Raw genomic sequence first — 19,213 nt, forward strand, 5'->3', positions numbered from 1 at the left:
AGCCATGACATTATGTTCTTTACAAGTGTATGTAAACTTTTGACCACATCTCTCTCTCTCTCTCTCTCTCTCTCTCTCTCTCTCTCTCTCTCTCTCTCTCTCTCTCTCTCTCTCTCTCTCTCTCTCTCTCTCTCTCTCTCTCTCTCTCTCTCTCTCTCTCTCTCTCTCTCTCAATTTATAAAGCACCTTTTTAAACTAATTGAAATACAATCCAAAGTGCTTTACAAGTGACTGATACAACGAAAACAAGACAACTATGGAGACACGTGAAATTTAGTTAATAAATAAATGCATAAATAAAATACAACATTGAATGAATTGATGTTAGAACAGTAAAAATATAAATAAGAAATATGACAAATAAGATGTGTAAATTCTGACTTAATAGCTATAATAAAAAGCCATAACATTTTAAAACACTATATAAAAGCTTGACTGAATAGAGGGTTTTTTTTTTGTTTCTGTTTAAATACATATTCATATTTTCAGCTATACTCTCAGATCCTCTGGAAGGCTGTTTGAACGACTTGGAGCGTAACGGCTACAAGCAGCGTCACCAAATCGGTAAACCGGCTCACGGAGCAGGGTGAAAAGAAAGCATATGATTGGTTGGCGCTTTCATCACTTTGATTTGCAGCTTCGTGTCAATGGCTTCCACTGAAAATGACTCGTAGCCTGTTGCTGTGTCGCTCTCGCCATTACATTTAAATACTACTGTCATTAAACCCTCAATCTTAATCAATTTAAAGTCCTCGGAATTCAAAAAGAGGAAATGAACCGGGCTGAGCTGGCCAGCAAAGTGATCACGTGACACAGGATTCATGAATATGGAAAGTGGCTGATAATGCCATTTTTTTTCGGCTGCCTCAGGTAGCAAACAAGGTTTTCTATTGGCTGCGACCGGCTGCACTCAGAGGTCAGACAGAAAGCGACAGGCTGCAGAATGAATAGAGCTCTCTGTCTTGTGTTTTCCCATGAAAACTGTCCACATGTGAGATGAAGCGCTGCTCAGGAGGAGCTGTAAGAGCTTTAAAGCATATAATATATTGTTATCACAACAGCTCAGAATGAACTTCAATTTAACTGTAATTAGGCATTCCGGGGATTAGAGCCCTTTGTCATAGTGAGTGGTAGTTCTTATGTATTGTGAATGGCATTCATATATGGGGTTTGCATGTTTGCTCCGGGTGCTCCAGCTTCGTCCCACAGTCTAAAGACATGCAGGTTAGGTTCAATTACCTGTAGGTGTGAACGTGAGCGTGAGAGGTTGTCTTTCATCACTCTGATAGGCTGCTTCAAAGTGACCCAGATTGCATGGGTATTACAATATTTCATGGTATTTTAACAGCCTGGTAATATATGGTAATATATTCATATGAACTTATTTACCCCAGCAATTTCCCAGAGTGTCCATTTATTTGATTACATATTTTATTGTCCTTGTCTGTACAGTACTTCACTAAACTTAACTAAAGTAATGAACTAAAACATAGATGTATGCATTGCGTTACTAATGCTACTGCATACTCACACTGTCTCTCTCACTTCAGAAGGAAACAACCCAACACACGACGATGATCTGAGGAAGACTCTTCACACCAGAGCAAGCGGTGGTTCTGAGTGTATCCTGAACATGCTGGTAACCGACCCGATGAAGGACTCACATCCTCAACTCTTGTCACGCTCTTCCCTCAAGGACTACTTTCAGAGAGGAGGTACAAGGAGACATGTGTGAAGAGCGTCACCGAAGCCACCGACAGCAAAAGTGTCGAAACTAAAGCCTCCCCTGGCATCAAATGGCATTACACTGGGGACGACGGAGACATGAAGTCAGTCTACCGTACCACCATGCCACTGGAGGACAATGGCTGTCCGATGCACTGGCCACACCAAAGCTTTTGGGTCAGAAAGCCGTCTCGTCCTAGATGATTCGCCCGTTTGAGAAAAGGTGGCCTGTAACTGCATCTCTGTCCGACTCGACTGTACCACCTGCTTGAAGAGCCACAGCCCCTTAAACCCTTGAACGTGCCACTGTGTTTGAGTTGGAAGAACGACACCACCATCTCTACAGTACCTCCACTTGTGAAGGGGCCAGTGAAGAGCACCCAGAGTGCTTCCTTTGAGTCCCCTTCCAAAGTCACTGCTTTGGAGCAGCTCCAACAGCCATGGAAGACGGGGACTACTTTCTCAAACACAAAACTGAACAATAACAGTATAACAGCGATCCTCTCCTCTGCCCTAAACCCGAGGGCTCAGAAAATTGAAGTGTCTGACACCTGAGCAGGTTTTTGTTTACTTGACTCACTCCTCGATTATGAAACCAGCGGTGAAGAGGAGCGTAGAGAGGATGAAGAGGAGGGTGTAAACCGTCAAGTGAGGAACAACGTCCTCACATACTTTGGAGAGAAGCCTTTCTTGCCAAGGATGAAAATCCATTACGTTGGTGGAAGGTTAACAAGAATAGATATCCCACCTTTGCCAGGTTAGCAACAACAGCTTGTCCCGCAGCATGTGGACATGCTACAAATTATTTGCATCAGCTCCTTTAAACTTACGTACGTGTTTTTGTTTGAGAAAAGAAAAAAAAAAAAAAAATGTAAAGACCTGATAAGTGCACTCTATAAAACCTTTTTTTTTAAATATTTTTTGCACTCTTTGTGAGGGAAACATTTAAATAATACTCTGGAAATTGTATATATTTTTCTTTTTATCTGATTAACAATCAATTAATCGTGATATAAAGTATGAATTTTTGCACATCGATCTCAATGTTCATGATGTGTTTCTTTCTCGTCATATGATTGTTGAATCACTCTGGTCAATCCTCCTCCAAAAATCAAGAAAAGACCGTCTGACTGAGTCCACTGGTGAGTCACATGCTGCAGCACCCTGTGGTGATCCCTCTTTAGACAGCCTTTAAAGGTCACCCTGCTCTGCAGCACAGCTTTATTCTCTATCAGAATCAAATAATCAATAGTCGGCTTATTGGAACAAAACATGGGGAACGTATTCTGGACCCGACCAAATAATGACTGATGACTGACAGATTTAGTTAAGATAAATCCAGTACGGGTTCTGGCGCTTTCGACCATATCACATGATCTTCATCAGCAGATGATAATTTGGAGCGAGATTACGTCAATATTGCAAAGACGTCCTAAGAAAAAGGTGCAAATGGAAATTTGAGCATCTATCAATTCTGTGACAATTGGGCACACAAGTCTGCTGATGAAGATCATGCGATATGACTGAGATGAAGATCATGCGATATGACTGAAAGCCCCAAAACAGCTACTAAATGGACCTCATAAATTGACTGACTCAGAGGAGAGCTGCTCTCAGTCGTCGGCGGTACTGACGGAGCAACGTTTACTTCTGTGTAAACCTGATATTGACTCAGTGTATCAGTGTACACACAACCAAAACTCCTGCCTCAGTAAAAGCGCTTGTCCTTGCGTGTCCCCAGCCAAGGCTCTGGCCATGGGTTGTTCAGCGGTTACTGGCCTTTACTGGCGTTTCGTCTCGATATGAAAGAGCTCATTGGTTCTGGAGGGGCTCCACTGGCACACTGACACTGTCAACAACAGGAGCACCAGCTGCATCCTCCCTGGTCCTGTTCAGATATAGCTTGGCCCCAGTCGTGGCCCCGGCCCAGCCGGCAGCCCCCGCCGTGGCGGGCAGCGGGCCCGGCTCCACATGCCTGGCTCAGAGTCCTCCCGTCCTGAAGGACAGAAGCGTCTCGGAGGCCTGGAAAACGATCGCTGACCCCTCGCTGTACAAGCAGCGTCCTCTGTCACAGAGTCTCTCATCTAATGCGCTCAGAACAAAATCAAAGTGACAATATTAATCATGTGATGGGGAAAATAATTAGAGGGGCAATAAAGGACCGAGTCCCTAGCACCCTCTTCCAACACTAGAGAACTGATTACTGCTTGGCTCAATGATGAAATGGTGCCGGGGTGGTTTTGAATGTGGCCATCAGCAGTCAGTTAAAACCACAGACACCTGAGATCAGGCAGCAGTTACAGAACAGGTGCCAACCAATTAAATTCATCTCACTAGTGTCATCACTTCAACATCAGTAACACAGTGTTTCCCATTATATACCTAGACTGTGGCAGCCCGCCACAGTCCATTTTGTCCTATTTAATAATTAGGCTATATACTACTTAATAATACATCATAGTTTACTAGTTGATTTGCATTTGTATTTAGAATCTGCAAAGTAGCCTTGCTAGAAACCAGTATTGTCAATACAGTGAAGTTAAAAGAACAATATTTCCCTCTGAGATGTAGTGGAGCAGCAGTATAAAATGACATACAATGGAGATACTCCAATACTTGAGCAGCTTAAATGGACTTCGTTATATTCCACCACTGCTTGAACCAGGTTGATGCATTTAACTTTAACATGTGCAAACTGTTCATCCGCAGGAGCATGCTACAGGAACCCCCTAGTGGGTCCGAGGTCTGAGTATTAGCTGTGTATCTGCACAGCGCTTAAAAGAATTCTAAAGTAGCCAGGCTTGTAAACAACATACTAAAAAAAAAAAAAAAAAAACATTAGAGGATTCCCTGCTTCATCATTTCATCCAACAAATCAATCAGACTGCTCTGTTCAAGGTGTTGAAGCGGGATTCCCTCATTAAAAAAAAAATTAGTTTTCATGCCTTTGACCGCGGCCGGTTTCTTTTAAGCAGTATTCTTCAGAGGCGTTAGTCATCCACACCTGCCTGCGTGGATCAAAACCCCGCTCTGGTCCAACCAGCCCTCTCTCCAGCGTGCCATTCACCATTCATAGAGAGAAAAGGCTGTCGGCACGCACTGGAGCCCACGGAAGCCCGGTGTCTCTCTCTCTTGTTTACAGATCGACTGCGTCTCCGGGAGAAGCCGGGCGACAGCCTGTGACAGACTGATGGATGATGTGACATCCCCCCCCCCCCCCCCCCCCCCCCCCCACTCCCACCGCCCGCGGTGAGGAGGGAGGAGTGCACGTGGTAATGCATGTAGATCCAGCTCAAAGTTGCACCAATCTTCCAGATGTACGCGGAGGAATAAAGCCTGATGGGTAAACGGTGGGCGGCTGTCAGCTCGCCTGATTGTTAGCGGCTAGATGACAAGGCTAGACCCGCCGCAGATGATGATGATGATGATGATGATGATGATGATGATGATGATGATCAGGAGCAGACGAGATGGGTGACAAATAGAGGTGACAGGACACAAGGTTGCCAAACGAATCTGCATAGAAATGAGCATGCTAATACTTCTCTATAATGTTAACGATATTTAATTCGAATTTGGCTTTTGCAATTAAGTGACGTAGATAAAACTGGACCCAATCGATGGACTTTTCGATGAGACAGTCTGGGTAATAGGCCTGCTGAAATTCAAATTAAGAGCTTAAACTCTCTCCAGACACGTCTGCCAAGTTCCCAGATCTGTAAAGGGAGTAAACAGCTCTAAGTAATGTTTTGTATGCCGTTTGATGGACTAATCTTCTTACATTGATTCCACCTACCCTGCCATCACTTCCACCACGGAAAAGGCGGCAATTAGAGGACCATTGGGCTCGGATTCAATATCGAATGAGAAAGATTTCTTATGGAGCGTTTTCAATCACACCTGTGATCACGGCAGCAAGGAGATCAATAACGTCCCTCCACCGCACTCCATGATGTGGAACCTGTTTCTTTGCGACGGTACTATTCACTTTTTTTTTTTTGTTGAAAGATGAACACTCTCGGCCTGTTTTTTTGACCTTGCGATCGCAAATATTTGAGGCGAAAAAGGAAATCGATAGATGTGCTCCTCACTGTCGTTGGCAGCATTCACTCCCTCACCTGTGAATGATTACTGCCAGAGGACATTAGTTGCCCATTTCCCAGTAAATTAGGCTCCGATTTTTTTTTTTTTTGAAGGCAACCAGATGTGGCTTGGCAGGAGCCCCGGTGGAATTCGTCATCTTCTCTCTGCTTCCACAGAAAAAAAAATGGCCTCTGCTGTGCAATACCGTAGGTCAAAGAGGCCGCGGTGCTCCGCGGCTTCGTTGACTTGCTAATCCACCTCTTCACAAGTGTCTCTTCTCCCCCCCCCGCCCGTATCTGTCTGCATGGTATTGTTTTTAGCCACAATGGGGATTTCTTATTGACAGACAAAAACTGAAAAGGCCTCAAGGAGGAAATGCAGGTTATATAGTGTTTATTAACTGACTAAGACAACAGTTTTGGCGCTAAACTAATCCCAGAATCCTGAGGGGAGTAAAAATCATGTGATGTTTTCCCACCACTGAGCTTGCTAATGGTTTCTATTGTTATGGCAAAATTGAGTCCTGGAGATTAGCTTAAAGCTGAGACATGGCGAGGTAATTCTCTAAATACACTAAGCGCATCACTGACTGCAATAATATCGAGTCTGTCACGTACACACTGAGGTGCAGATATCCTTAGTGGTGGCAATATTTTCTGGTGCGCAGTCGTGCAAGAAAATCTACCCCCCTTGCTCAAAATATGTCAGAAGGAAAGCAGCTTCAACAGCTGTTGTGAGGACACGTCCTTCACTCCGTCCTTCACCGCAGCAACCCTGAACCCTCTCTCCGGGGTCATTTAAGCAGACGCTGAGCCACTTCCTCTTATCGGTGCATCCAGACCTCCAACGCGCCTTATTTCCCCGACTTGCCCCGGAGATGTTTGGGCCAGCCATGCACCGACGCCTCCACACCAACACAAGATAACGCCTGTGATCATACATCGACCCGTCTGTCAGCACAGCCGTTTTCAGGTGCTTGATAAATGGGGATGGCATGTTTGCCCGAGAGCACGTCGTCCACTCATAGGAGCCAAGATGGCTGCCCCCCCCCCCCCCCCCCCCCCCCCAGCGACAGGGCGGCCAACTCCACACAAAGTGGGCCGAGAGGTAATGTATAGCCCTGGCTGCTGGACACACTCACATGCCGCGCCGTGGTTCAGTCCCCAATGCGAAACGACCCCGTGACACATGAGCTCTTTTCTCGGCTCAGCCAAGGGCAACAAATCACGCCATACATGAAATAAATCAAAGTGTCGATATCATGTGGCATGTTTGAGAGGAAAAATGGAGATCCTTAAGTCTTAGAAAGATGCAATCTCATAGGTCAAACGATGTTATTGTCAAAGCATAAAGAGAGAACAGTCAGCCTGTCTTTGTGCTGTCCTCTAAAACGCTCCTGCTTTCTGTGACACAAAGCTAAGAGTGTTCTAATTCACAGACTTTGAGTGTGGGAGAGATGACAAATATGTCTGAGGTGGAAATGTGTATGAAATGGTGTAGATGTGGGCGCTCGCTGAGTCTGATGATATGAAAGCATCACAAGCGGTAGCTTCATTTAGCATTAACGCTCAAGTATTTCTTCCCACTACCCAATTTGCTGCTCTCCTTAAATGACAGTAGAAGTAAATACATTTGGGTTTTGGGTTACTGCTTTGATAGAAGAAGTCATTTAAAGATGCCACCTTTGTGAATTGCGCGAGTGTTTTTCAGTTCTCCGACGTTTCATAAACCAACTGAATAATAACTTCAGAAGATAATCAGCAGATTATTAGATAATGAAACTCATCATCAGAGTCATATTGGATTTATAATGGGTTTAGTAAGTTCACGAAACAGCGAACACACTGTTCCTCAGCGTCAGTGGGTCTATGTCTGTGATCTTAACAGCAGAATGGGGATAGAGACACACTCTTTAAAAAGCCCCACAAACCCCCTTGTTTCTCCCCTCCACTTTAACATCCAGATGCATGATTCTTAAACCTCCCTTCAATTTTTTTATTGGGGGGGGGGGGGTCAGTGCACTCCCACACTCCCTCTATAGGAAGCTAGCAAACATTCACAGCACTGTTGCTTGCATCCAAGGCTGCAAAGAGACAAACGGCTCTTTACCTCCAGGTCAAGGTGCTGCCTGACATATCCAAGCATCGACCTTCTGCCCTGTACTCAACCGGTACCAACAACCACTCGCTCTGCTTTTAGGTCTTATATTTCCACCACAGATGAGCCACTATCTGGCAGAGACATGGCTTGAATGCACTCCTCTGGACTTACTGAGCTCTATAGTATTGGTAGATTCTAGTTTTAGGCGGAGGTGTGTTTGCATCCTAATAGTGAAACACCAAAAAAAAAAAAGAAAGCCCAAAGCTGCCTTTGTTTACCCGGCCCTCCAAGGTTACAGCTAGCCCGTTTTGCTACCGATCCATCCTCAAGTCAATTAGCAGCATGCACAATTTGACAGATACCGAGCAATATCTGTACCGAGCGATTTATTCTGTCACAGGCTTCGCTGATATCATATTGTTTCAAGGCCAAATTATTAAACACCGTCTCTGTTGCAGCGCAGACGCTACTTCACTGATGATTTACTATCATGTCGTTTGCCTCCAGTGGGCCTATTCTTAGTCCCGGCATCATCCTCATCGTGTGTTGGCGAGAGGGTTATTTTTAGTGCGGCATGTCACGTGGTGTCAGTGCAAGTGGAGTCTCACAGCTGTAGGCTGCTAGTACAACATGTTGCAGATCCACGGCTCCCAGTCTGGTAAAAAAAAAAAATGAACTAGCATGTTGTGGATCTCAGGATGCGTTCAGTGACATCTCCCTAAGAATTCGGACATATTTATCTACATACTTTTTTTTTTACAACACTCAAACAAATAGCCTCTGAGGTTTCCCGCTGCGTGAACGCTGATGGAAACAAAGATTCACTGCCATATTTCCAACAGATATCGACTTCATTTCGACTGCTTTCGGTGAAAAAATAAATAAAAATAAGAGTGTTTTCTAAATGCAGTCGCACAATGGCTCATTCAGTCACATTGTTGTCCCGGCAGTCCTTTTTCGATGTGTAATTGCACCGTGTCAACGGCGACAATCAGCATTCACTACTAAAAAGATTAGATTTCATAATTTGCGTTAAAAGGGTTCAATCTGTTGACAGCGTCCACTGACTCTGTCCTGCTCTGTAATTTAGAATGCGTGACCAAGCACCCACACGCTTGATTGAGAGTCATTCAGAAACAATGACAAAATAAAAAAAGGTTTATGTAATTACTCATGCTCAAGGCCCCTCTATTAATTATGAATTAGGACAGTTTGTATGCTGCTTGAAGGTGAATCACTTGAAGGTGTTTGAATAATGAATGTACGCATTACGCTGTTTAAGTACCAAATGTATGCAAAAGCCACAGAGAAGCCTGTGAAGGCTGCGCTGAAAATGTCTTTTTAATGGTTATTATTCCCACGAGTATTACAGGAAGCGACTTTCAATGTATTCGGAAAGTTAAGCACCTTTAGAATAACAAAGAAACACTGTTCGGTGCACATGTTGAGGCGCCGCAAGTCCAAAGGAGGAGGTGTAATTGTGAGGTATCACTCTGCAATTAGTGTTTTGAATTCCACCTGGGTTCTAAATAAACCGCAGCAAAACAACAAAGTTCTCCCAAAGAACAGAGAGCGGATCCATCCGCACCTGTAGGGATCAGAGCTGTTCTCAAGGCCAGAACAATTAATCACAGGACGGTTAAGTGGAGATGGCGGGAGCGACTGACAGCCTATAATTTTCCCAGACGGTATTATCTATAATTTAGCTCATTACATAACATACTGTGTCTATCGTTACTGAAATGTGCTCATTTAGGCTCCTCCCCCCCCCCCAAACTTTGTGGAGAAGGAAAGGTCTTTCATGCCTCCTTGCTTGATGCTGACTGCTGGTGCTGCCCTGTAATTTTCATCTCAGATCATCCACGGTTATCATGTCATGGTCAAACGACCCACTCGTCCCAACTCCCCCACCTGAGAAGAAAATTGTTTGGCTACGACGGTTTCACAGAGCGGAGGAAAATAAAAAAAAAAAAAGGAGGCGGCCCCGCTAACAAAAGTTCGACTGAGAGGAAAAAGCCATTTATTCAGTGGAAGAGGGCTGTAATCTCAAACTTTCTTCTCCTCAAAGTGTCTGACAGAATGTCACAGCAGCAGAGAAGATGGGAGGTCAGGGGTCATGTCGGTCAAAAGCCTCCACAGTGGTTTTACACCACTCGCTGGCATCAGCACTATTCAGGACTGCAGACGGTAGTTTTTACACTCATGCACATTCTTTAAAGCAAAAAAAAAAAACCCACATGATCTGGAGTTAATAATGCTGATGCTGATGATATGATTGTTATTAAACTAGCTAATCTGCCAATCATTGACTGTATGCAGGAAGTGGACGTCACTCATTGGTTTGTAGACTACAGTTTTGAAGCTCTGAGTTCGGCATTTTGGCCGTCGCCATCTTGGATTTGTGCGACCAGTGAACGGAAGTGACCATGTCTTGACGCCATGGAAGAGACACCATAGACCTGTCAATCACATGGTAGCCACGCCTTAAAGCATACCCTGCTTTAAGGTCTGTTTGACTCTAAATGGACCATAATTTACTAAATGAATATCATGCTGTATTGAAGAAGACTTGAAACTAGAGATTAAGACCATAAACTCATGTTTACAATGTTTACTGAGGTAATAAATCAAGAGAGAAGTAGAGTCATTTTCTCATTGACTTCTATACAATCTGACTACTTTTGCAGCCGGTGTTGCCCCCTGATGGCCATTCACTTTTCAGAGCCGGAGGTTTAAGACACTCTCAGCATTTGCTTTCTTCGCTGGGGTTTATTCTCGCTGGTTCTTTGGTTCTTCCTTCAGAAATATAGTACATAAATATAGCCATTATTGGATGGCTGCATTAGATTGTACGCCGCACTTCCTGTTCTGTGAGTATGCATGGCATCACGGGTTGAATATGGTAAGAGTAGCGATCCATTCCTAAATCTTATGAAACTGAATTTTCTGAGGAGGGCCATTACCCGAGCATTTTTACCTTGAACATTATGTCTGGTGGGCTTTCAGGAGAACAACAGCCTCGGCTCTGGTCGTCATTTACGACTGCAATTACACGCATGACTCATTTTTCAGCAGATAGGCTCTCAACTCTTGTTTTGTTTTTTTATTTAAATAAAAAGGAAATAAAAGATTTGGTACAGCCAAGAGGCAAAAATTGCTGTAAAAATCTCTCAGGTTATGAAATGTCATTAACAGTTTGGCGATGCTGGCAGCCTTTTGAAACAACGATATGTCTACCATTCAAATACAGCAGGTGGAAACTACAATGGTCCTCCTGACACACAACGTTAGAGTGCAAAGAAACTATGAAATCACCTGGTGAACAATCAGGCAAGCAGCTAAAGGTCAAGAACCTTCTTGACCGTTATCCGCTACTCTGTTTTACACAGCTACATGTTAAAGAATAGGACTGTAGCTATGAATATCAGCCCAGGCCACATACTATATTATATGTTCTGTCCAACACTAACGTCACTGTACAATTATCTCTCAACCCATCACCTTCTAAAGATGTGTCCGTGTTTTGAAATACACAGCAAAAACCCTCATATTTAGCTTTAAGCGGCCCAGGCTGATATTCCTCCACTATAGCTCACCAATCATTGCCACAGCATGGCCCGGTCAGAGTAGGGGGGGCTGATTGCGGCTCATCAGCCTGTCAGCTGGACGTGCGTACCGGATGGAGCCCACGGTCGAGTGGCTTCCCCCCCCGCTGCCACATTTGCCTCACTTGACTGCAAAATCAAACGGCTGTTGTTTTAGCTTTAAGATCAGTGAAGTTGTGGGAAAAGATGAAAGAAGGGTCGATTAGTCGGCGCGTGTCTCTAAACCGTTTACAGCCTCCATTCACACGTGGCCGGAGAGGCTTATCGTTTGAAAAGCAGACGAGGACCCGTTGTGACGCACCACGTGACCGGCCGCCCTCGCTATCCCGCGCCTGCAGCTAGGTGCCATTGTGCAAGGCCATTATAGCCGCGTATCCTCCACTCCAAGCTGAGCTTATCCCGCAGATTCCCACTTCTGTGCAGTCCTTGGATCCTATAGACGCGTCTCCCAGCATGCACTGCGATTCCTCTGGCTGCTTAACACGATTTAAAAAGTAATGGAAGCGCCCGTGCGAATCTGCAGCCGCCTTTAAGACCGTTTGAGAGCGAAGCGCTGCGTCTCTTTGTCCGGCCCGACACTCTGGCTGTGGGAGCTGAATGTTGCTTCCTGCTGAAGCACTTTCCTCGTGATAAAGTGACTGATGCAGGCAGCACCAGCCGCAAACAATCGACAGTACATGGGGAGTCCATTTAGAGAACTGCTAAAGCCTGAAAACGTCCATTACCGACATAAAACAGGCCAGAAATAAAATGCCACTAGCTGTACTAAGCACATTTGAAAGGTCATAATAATCCTGACGTCTGTAGGTTTTTTAATTTTGGTAATATGCCATTTCGTATTAGCTGTTCTACATTAGCTGGCAAACTCTTTTATATTCAGTTTTATATTCAGTGCTCCCAAGGCAGTTCACTGAGAGCTAGAATAGTGCATCAATTGCTCCAGTTGCAAATTAAAATCACCAAATTAGCAGCAAATATCACATTATGCCTCTCAATTACAGGCGTTTTAATTAGGGACAGTAAATGTGTTCCGAGTAGGCGCAGATGCACATCAATTCCAAATGTTTTGTTTTCAATTGTCTCGTCTCACTGGCTAAAGAAGTAGCAGCTAGCAGCTAGAGCACACTACCTCCCACATAAGTGCACACCAAAAACTCCTGATACCAGTGTTTTAAATGCATTTATCGAAAAGCAGTGATTCTGAAAATGTCAGTGTTTGAGGGGCCGACGAGGAGTGGATTTACCTCGGAGAGAATGAGTATTGAGGAAAGAAAAGTGGAAGCACAGGAGATGAGGCGAGGTCATCCGAACTGCAGCAAATCAAACTACAAACTCACAGCTCAGACGGGCCGATTCATGAGGGAGCAGATTATTTAATGTGAACGCAGAATGCATCGAGTGGATATTAAGTGTCAAGGCTCTGAACTCACCTCTGCCAACAAGCACGCACCAAGCGCCGCACAGATGTGATAATAAACACAAACTCCCAAGGGGAGTTAGGAGCCGACAGGTGGACCCTGAGCTCCAGACGAGGACTCATAAAAATGTTATAGGACCAGTAAAATCTGTGGAAACAGTGTCACAATAAGAGCTGCAAAATGCAGAGGAGAAGAGTGAGACGAGCACACTTTGACGTCAGCCATGCAGCAGATAAATACTCAAAAATGTATGCAAGAAATAGATGTTAACCTTTAAAATGTTATGTGGAATCGATGAGGAGATGATCGTCAGCACAATGCATGTATGCTTGAAGTTTGAGAGTAGAACATTTCTCTTAATTATACTTGCATTAAGTATGAGAGGTATGAGGATTATGTAAATTAAACTATATTCTATACAGTATGGGGGAGGGGGAGGGGGGTTGGGGCAGCCATCTCCACTTTTACAGGAAATGCATGATCAAAGTTTACAGTAAGCCAATAGAAAAACCACCAAAATAAGACAAACTTCAGCAAAACAGCAAGACACATTTTAAACTAATCCATTTTGATGATGGAGGCCAGTTTATCCCACAACACTCTCAATAATATGAAGTACCAGTAAACTGGTTAATCACTGCATATAATGAGCAGCACGAAAGAATCACAATAAGTGCCAAAACAACAAGCAAAGGAGCGCAGTCACAACAAGAGAGTCGCTCACACTTGTAATTAATCAGTGCAAAGACAGTATTCATGGAGATGCATAGCATTTAAACGAGATTCATTCACGGCCAGTGCAGAGATGAGCAATAGCACGCGCTGCAGCTAGCGTCCCATTCTTACCTTGGTGTCGTGAAGCGGCTGACGTCTCATGTAATCCCTCGGCTTCAAGTGGAGTTATTGGCAGTTAGCTTAGCTAGTTAGCTTGACGTTAGCTAACTTGTGTAGCCGTGAAGCTAACCATTAGGGAGAGGTGCGTGAAGAAGTCAGCTGGTTCTGACCATTCAGCAGAAAGGTTGCATTAGATACTGTGAGTCCACTAGCTAACGTTTGATATAATTGAGCAGGTTAACGTATATTTTAGGACATTGGGCTGTAGTTTCTGATGATTTTGGCTACTTTGTTATACTATTTGAGCGGTTTTCCTCCAGAAAAATGAGAGCAATAACGAATCCAACTCCTCTTCTCAAGTGTGTTTGTCAGTAGTGGTGAAAGAAGTCATGCGTTTAAAATAAAAAGTAAAAAAATATTAACATGAAAAATATACTTTATGTATCAAAAGTAAAAGTACTCCTAACCCCGGGGATCAATAAAGTCTTATCTTAAAATACATCATAATTTATTTGTTAATCATATTCTGTATATTAGTCTCAATCTGCAAAGTAACTCATGTTATTAAATACATGTAGTGGAGTAAAAAGGCTCTGAATTGTCGCAGAATAAAGGTACAAAGTAACAGAAAATACCTCAAAATTGTACTTAAGTACAGTACGGTACTTAGTTACTTTTAGTGATAAATGTATTATTGACAAAATCAAATTACATCAAAGTTTTATTTTTATGTTTCAAATAACTATTTGGTCAGTTATGTGATAAAAGGCTACTGCCTCTACAAGTGAAGATTTATTTACATTTATTGTAATGTTAGATTTGGCCTAAAACATCCAAAATAAAATATATTTGAGGCTGTGATTGGGCTACTTGTCAGTCTAATCTGGCAACATTGCAAGAGCCCCAACTAGCTGATGGCTTCACTCTATTTCAGCCCTCACATTATTCAAGTTCCTATTTCTTAACAATAATCAGTGATCAAAGCAGGCAGGTGCAATTGCAGGTGGTGGAGTGGCCATACAGAGCGTTCAAGGGTAAAATAATGTCCACAACAAAAGCCCTGTGAGGCTCTGGCTGTCTTTCATCAGGGTGAGGTGAGCAATAAAGAGAGAGAGGACATGCGAGAGAGAGAGAGAGAGAGAGAGAGAGAGAGAGAGCGTTATTTCAAGTCCATCTACGCTCTTTATCTAATCACTAATGGCTTTGGAGAGGAGTTTTCAAAAACCATCAACGCTGCTGTTTCACAATGTTTCCCGCAAATATCCCCCTCGCAGCCAGCCATTATGCAAACTAGACTGGGAAATATGTTGTTCCAGTTCCCTTCTTGCTCCCTCCCTGTCTCTCTCAGTCCACATGCCACAGTCGAGATGACCTTTTTAATGGTGATGGATGCCAAAGTTACGGCGGTCTCTCGTGCACTGGCGGCGATTTCGACATGTGATGTGACAGCCGGATGTTCAGATCACCCCGGAATACATCTAGATCCCGGTGTCTGAGGAACATCTCAATGTGCGGGCTGTCATTCAACACGACAGACAATGGAAGCTGACTGTCTTGCCGTTCTTTGTGGTAAAGGTCAATATTTCACATGTCTTCCTGAAGGCATCATCATACCAGCCAGGTAACAGCTTTTTCCTGGATCTATACAGAACCATTGTGCGCCCAGTGGATGATTCCTGCCCAGCATGGCATCATGGGTAGCGCCACGTGGAGAATGACCTTTTCAGCCACGTGTCACCTGCCCATGATGCTCTGGGTGGCTCTCTCAGCGTGTCTGAATGTGTGTGTGTGTGTAACGCTCCAGTGAAGCAACTACAACTCAAAAATAAATATGTGAAAGACTCAAACACACACACACACACACACACACACACACACACACACACACACACACACACACACACAGAGTCCCAGAGCCACACTCTTTTCATGTGTTATGCAGCAGCAGCAGCTGGCAAGTGTTTAGTTTAAAAATAAAAAAAGGCATTTAGACAGGAGCTATTAAAGTGGTACGAAGCAACAGTTGGCTGCACCAACCAGAGTTGTTAAAACCAACGCAAATGACAGGACGTCCGTAAACTGCTCATGTGGATAACACATGGTTAATACAGGCTGAATATTGTGGAGTCCAGCTTAATGTGAAAAGAGCAATCCTTGCATTTATAATCAGGTGCAATTAAACACTTTCATTTGTATTGTTTGCCTCCAGGGTTTGATCATCAGAACCAAAGTATTTCTCTGTGTTGTGAAACAGGTCTGATGCTGTACACTGTGAGTATCTTGTGCTCTGGATGAAACTAGTTTTTCTCAGGGTACATTTCTTGTTATTTGAATCTCTTTATTTATTTATTTTTTTACCATAAATCTTATTATTCACTCATTCACTTCCTGGGGAGATCCAACATAGAGACCTTTAGCTCTTGTAGTCCAGTTGTGTGTCTGCTACAGTTTTGCACACACGACTAAATGTAACTGTAATGCTGCTGTTTTATTTGCGTGCATAAATTGTTTTATCAAAAAATGTATTAACATAAAAAATAAAGGGGACCTTACACGAGGATCAAGATGCAATAGGTGCACACAATGTAAATGAACTAGTTCACCACTTTGTTGTTGAACTCCATCCAACGATATAAAGTGGAAATAAATAAGAATAATATTGAAATGATCCACTCACTTTATTTACTGACCAAACAGACGTAAATCGAGTGAATGCGAGTGGTTAAAAGTGTGCAGGATACTGTCTCCTCTGACAGTCAGAGATCTTGATGTGGAGCATTTGTTCATAACTTTTCAGTCATTAGCTGCGGGTGATGATCTGATCTTCTGGAGTTTTTAAAACAAATGCACCTTAAAAAAGTGACTTCCCACGGGAAGGTGACCACACAAAACAATCGCAGCAACAACACGTTAATCGGATGGATTGTCTACCTCGAGCAAGGTCAAAGTCTCTGCTTGTTGACTTTCATAGCGCAGAGAATTTACATAAGCCAATGACTTAAGAAAATGCAAAGCAGTATGCGGTTAATGGGCTATGATGCCCCCCCCCAAAAAAACCACGTGGCCCCTTAAAACGTGAACATTAATTTAGTTCTTTGAACAACAAGTCTTGAGGGAAGGTTTCAAACCCCTCCAGGAGAGCTGGAGTCAAATGGAAGCGAGATAATTGCCTTGTTAGGATTTCCTATGGAGTAAGCTCCCCAGTGACCTGCCATGGGAATGGTCATGCATTTATGGATGAACCCCGCTCTGCTCCGTCTCGGGCTAGTGACCCACCTGTGAGCCGCCTGCCACGCGCATGTATTCCATAGACGTATAGCTGTGAGCGGTGGCGGCCGACGGGCGAGTGGAGACGGCTACGTTTTAGTGGTTGACGGGCGTCTTTCAGAGCGAGTGTAGGTGACAGACGGATGATTAGTGTCTGATCCGTCTTCTCACACTTTGTTTACACATTCCAGGACGGCAGAGAGAGGTGAAACTCCGGCCACTTTGGCTTCTACGCACCCAAAAAGATCATTTTTGACTCTCTGGGCAGCCTGCTTGTGTTTGTTTGTGTGGCCTTCCTCTAGCTCGGTGCTGAACATGCACCTCTCCCCTGCTGACTCGGCAGTGCTGATAATGAGGAGGAGGAGGAGGAAGGTGGCGGGGGGGGGGGGGGGACGCTCACGTTTGTGCGTGCGTACATGCCGAGCAGGAGTTGGCTGTCTCCTCTTTAATCACACCACGCGACAACAACAAGGAACAACAACATCAACAACTTCTCCGAGGGGAGGCCTCCATCGCTGTCATGGTAACAGCGTAGAGTGACCTTCAGAGGCTGTCGATGCTCCCCAGAGCCGCCATCATACTCTGCTTGGCGTGGACTCTGTGAGTCATCAACAACATTCAGATTCACATGCTCCTTCTCTGGAGGTTTGGGCTCATTAAAATGGATGAGCAGATAGGAAACAAACAATGTAAATAGCAACAACTGAACTGGACTTAACAGCATTTTTTTTCAGCTTGTGCATCCTGTCAATGACAAATGTACCACAAACAAGATTGGTCATAGATGAGATTATGGCGATAACACATTCAGGATCAAAGGGTGTTGTGTTCCACCATTAATCTATCGCTATTTGCATGAGGAGGCAGGCTGTTATGTGACAGTAGTTCATGATTTTATAGAGGAAGAGCTTCCACGCTGACGAAGAAGAAGCCACAGCTGGAATATGAAATAACACGTTGCACCCTCTACTTACATATACTATTATGAGGGTGTTCCGCCAGGAGATCTGTAAAAAAAACACACACACATGAGAGCCATGATGGGCTTGGTATCACACTGACGGGCTCCAGGCTGGGAACACTGCCACCCACTGGAGGAGAGCAGGAAGTGAGGCATGTCTTAGTGTGTGTGCGTGTGTGTGTGTGTGTGTGTGGGGGGGGGGGGGGGGGGGGGGTTAAAGTTTCTGGAGCACAAACGCTTGTTTATCATCGAGCAGTTTGAATAAATGCCGCCCAGCGCATTGAAAACAAGATAAAGCATCGATAATGTTTCCAGCAGCCATTAAGAGTCTGTGGGTGGCAAATGGAGAGCGGCACTTTGTCATCACATTTATAGTAAGTCAGAGTCATCATTCTGCCAGTCAATACGATGGCATTCTGTGCACAGTGTGATGGTTTTATATAAATCCTGTATGTGTGTATGTGTGTGTGTCTGTGTGTGTGTGTGTGTGCAATGGAAGATGGGGGGGGGTCCTCACAAAGCATGTCTCTTTAGATGGATGTGATTGGACAACCAGACGCACAATTTTTTTTTAAAAGATTGATTGGGATACACACACACACACACACACACACACACACACGTCGTACCCCGTTGCCATGGCAACCCCCGGGGGGCCGGGGAAAGAGAGATCTTCGGAACAGACGACTTAATTCCCAAAGGAGAAACAAGCCACTCAAGTCTGTCATCCTCTTCCCTCTGCTGTATAGGATTGTGTGTGTGAGTGTGTGTGTGTGTGTGTGTGTGTGTGTGTGTGTGTGTGTGTGTGTGTGTGTGTGTGTGTGTGTGTGTGTGTGTGTGTGTGTGTTGAACAGGTGTGTTGTGCTGCTGGGGTTGGTTCTGCATGTAGATTTTGTCGTTGTTTCCCTCCACAGCACGGTGTGTCAAGGTGGCAGTTACGCACAATTTAATTTCCCTTTAGAGGTGAGAGATTGGAGGCGATGGTGGAAAAAAAAAATACACATTGTGTAAATTGTCCACAGTTTGCCTCTGGGCACTGAAAGAATCCACCCACTTCCAAAAGTACCAATAACAATATTTTTTGTAAAGATGTAGAGTCATTCTGCCCATTCTAGGACACAATGACTCGCCACTGAAGCCCAGAATAATTTATTTATGACTAAAAAAAAAACTCTTTTAGCTCTTTGAGGGTGAGTGGCACCAGGGTCATCTAAAGCAAT

This window comes from Cebidichthys violaceus, unplaced genomic scaffold, assembly GCF_023349555.1.
Source record: "Cebidichthys violaceus isolate CVI_PGR_0920_01 unplaced genomic scaffold, fCebVio1.0.p SCAF_21, whole genome shotgun sequence".
Lineage (NCBI taxonomy): Eukaryota > Metazoa > Chordata > Actinopteri > Perciformes > Stichaeidae > Cebidichthys > Cebidichthys violaceus.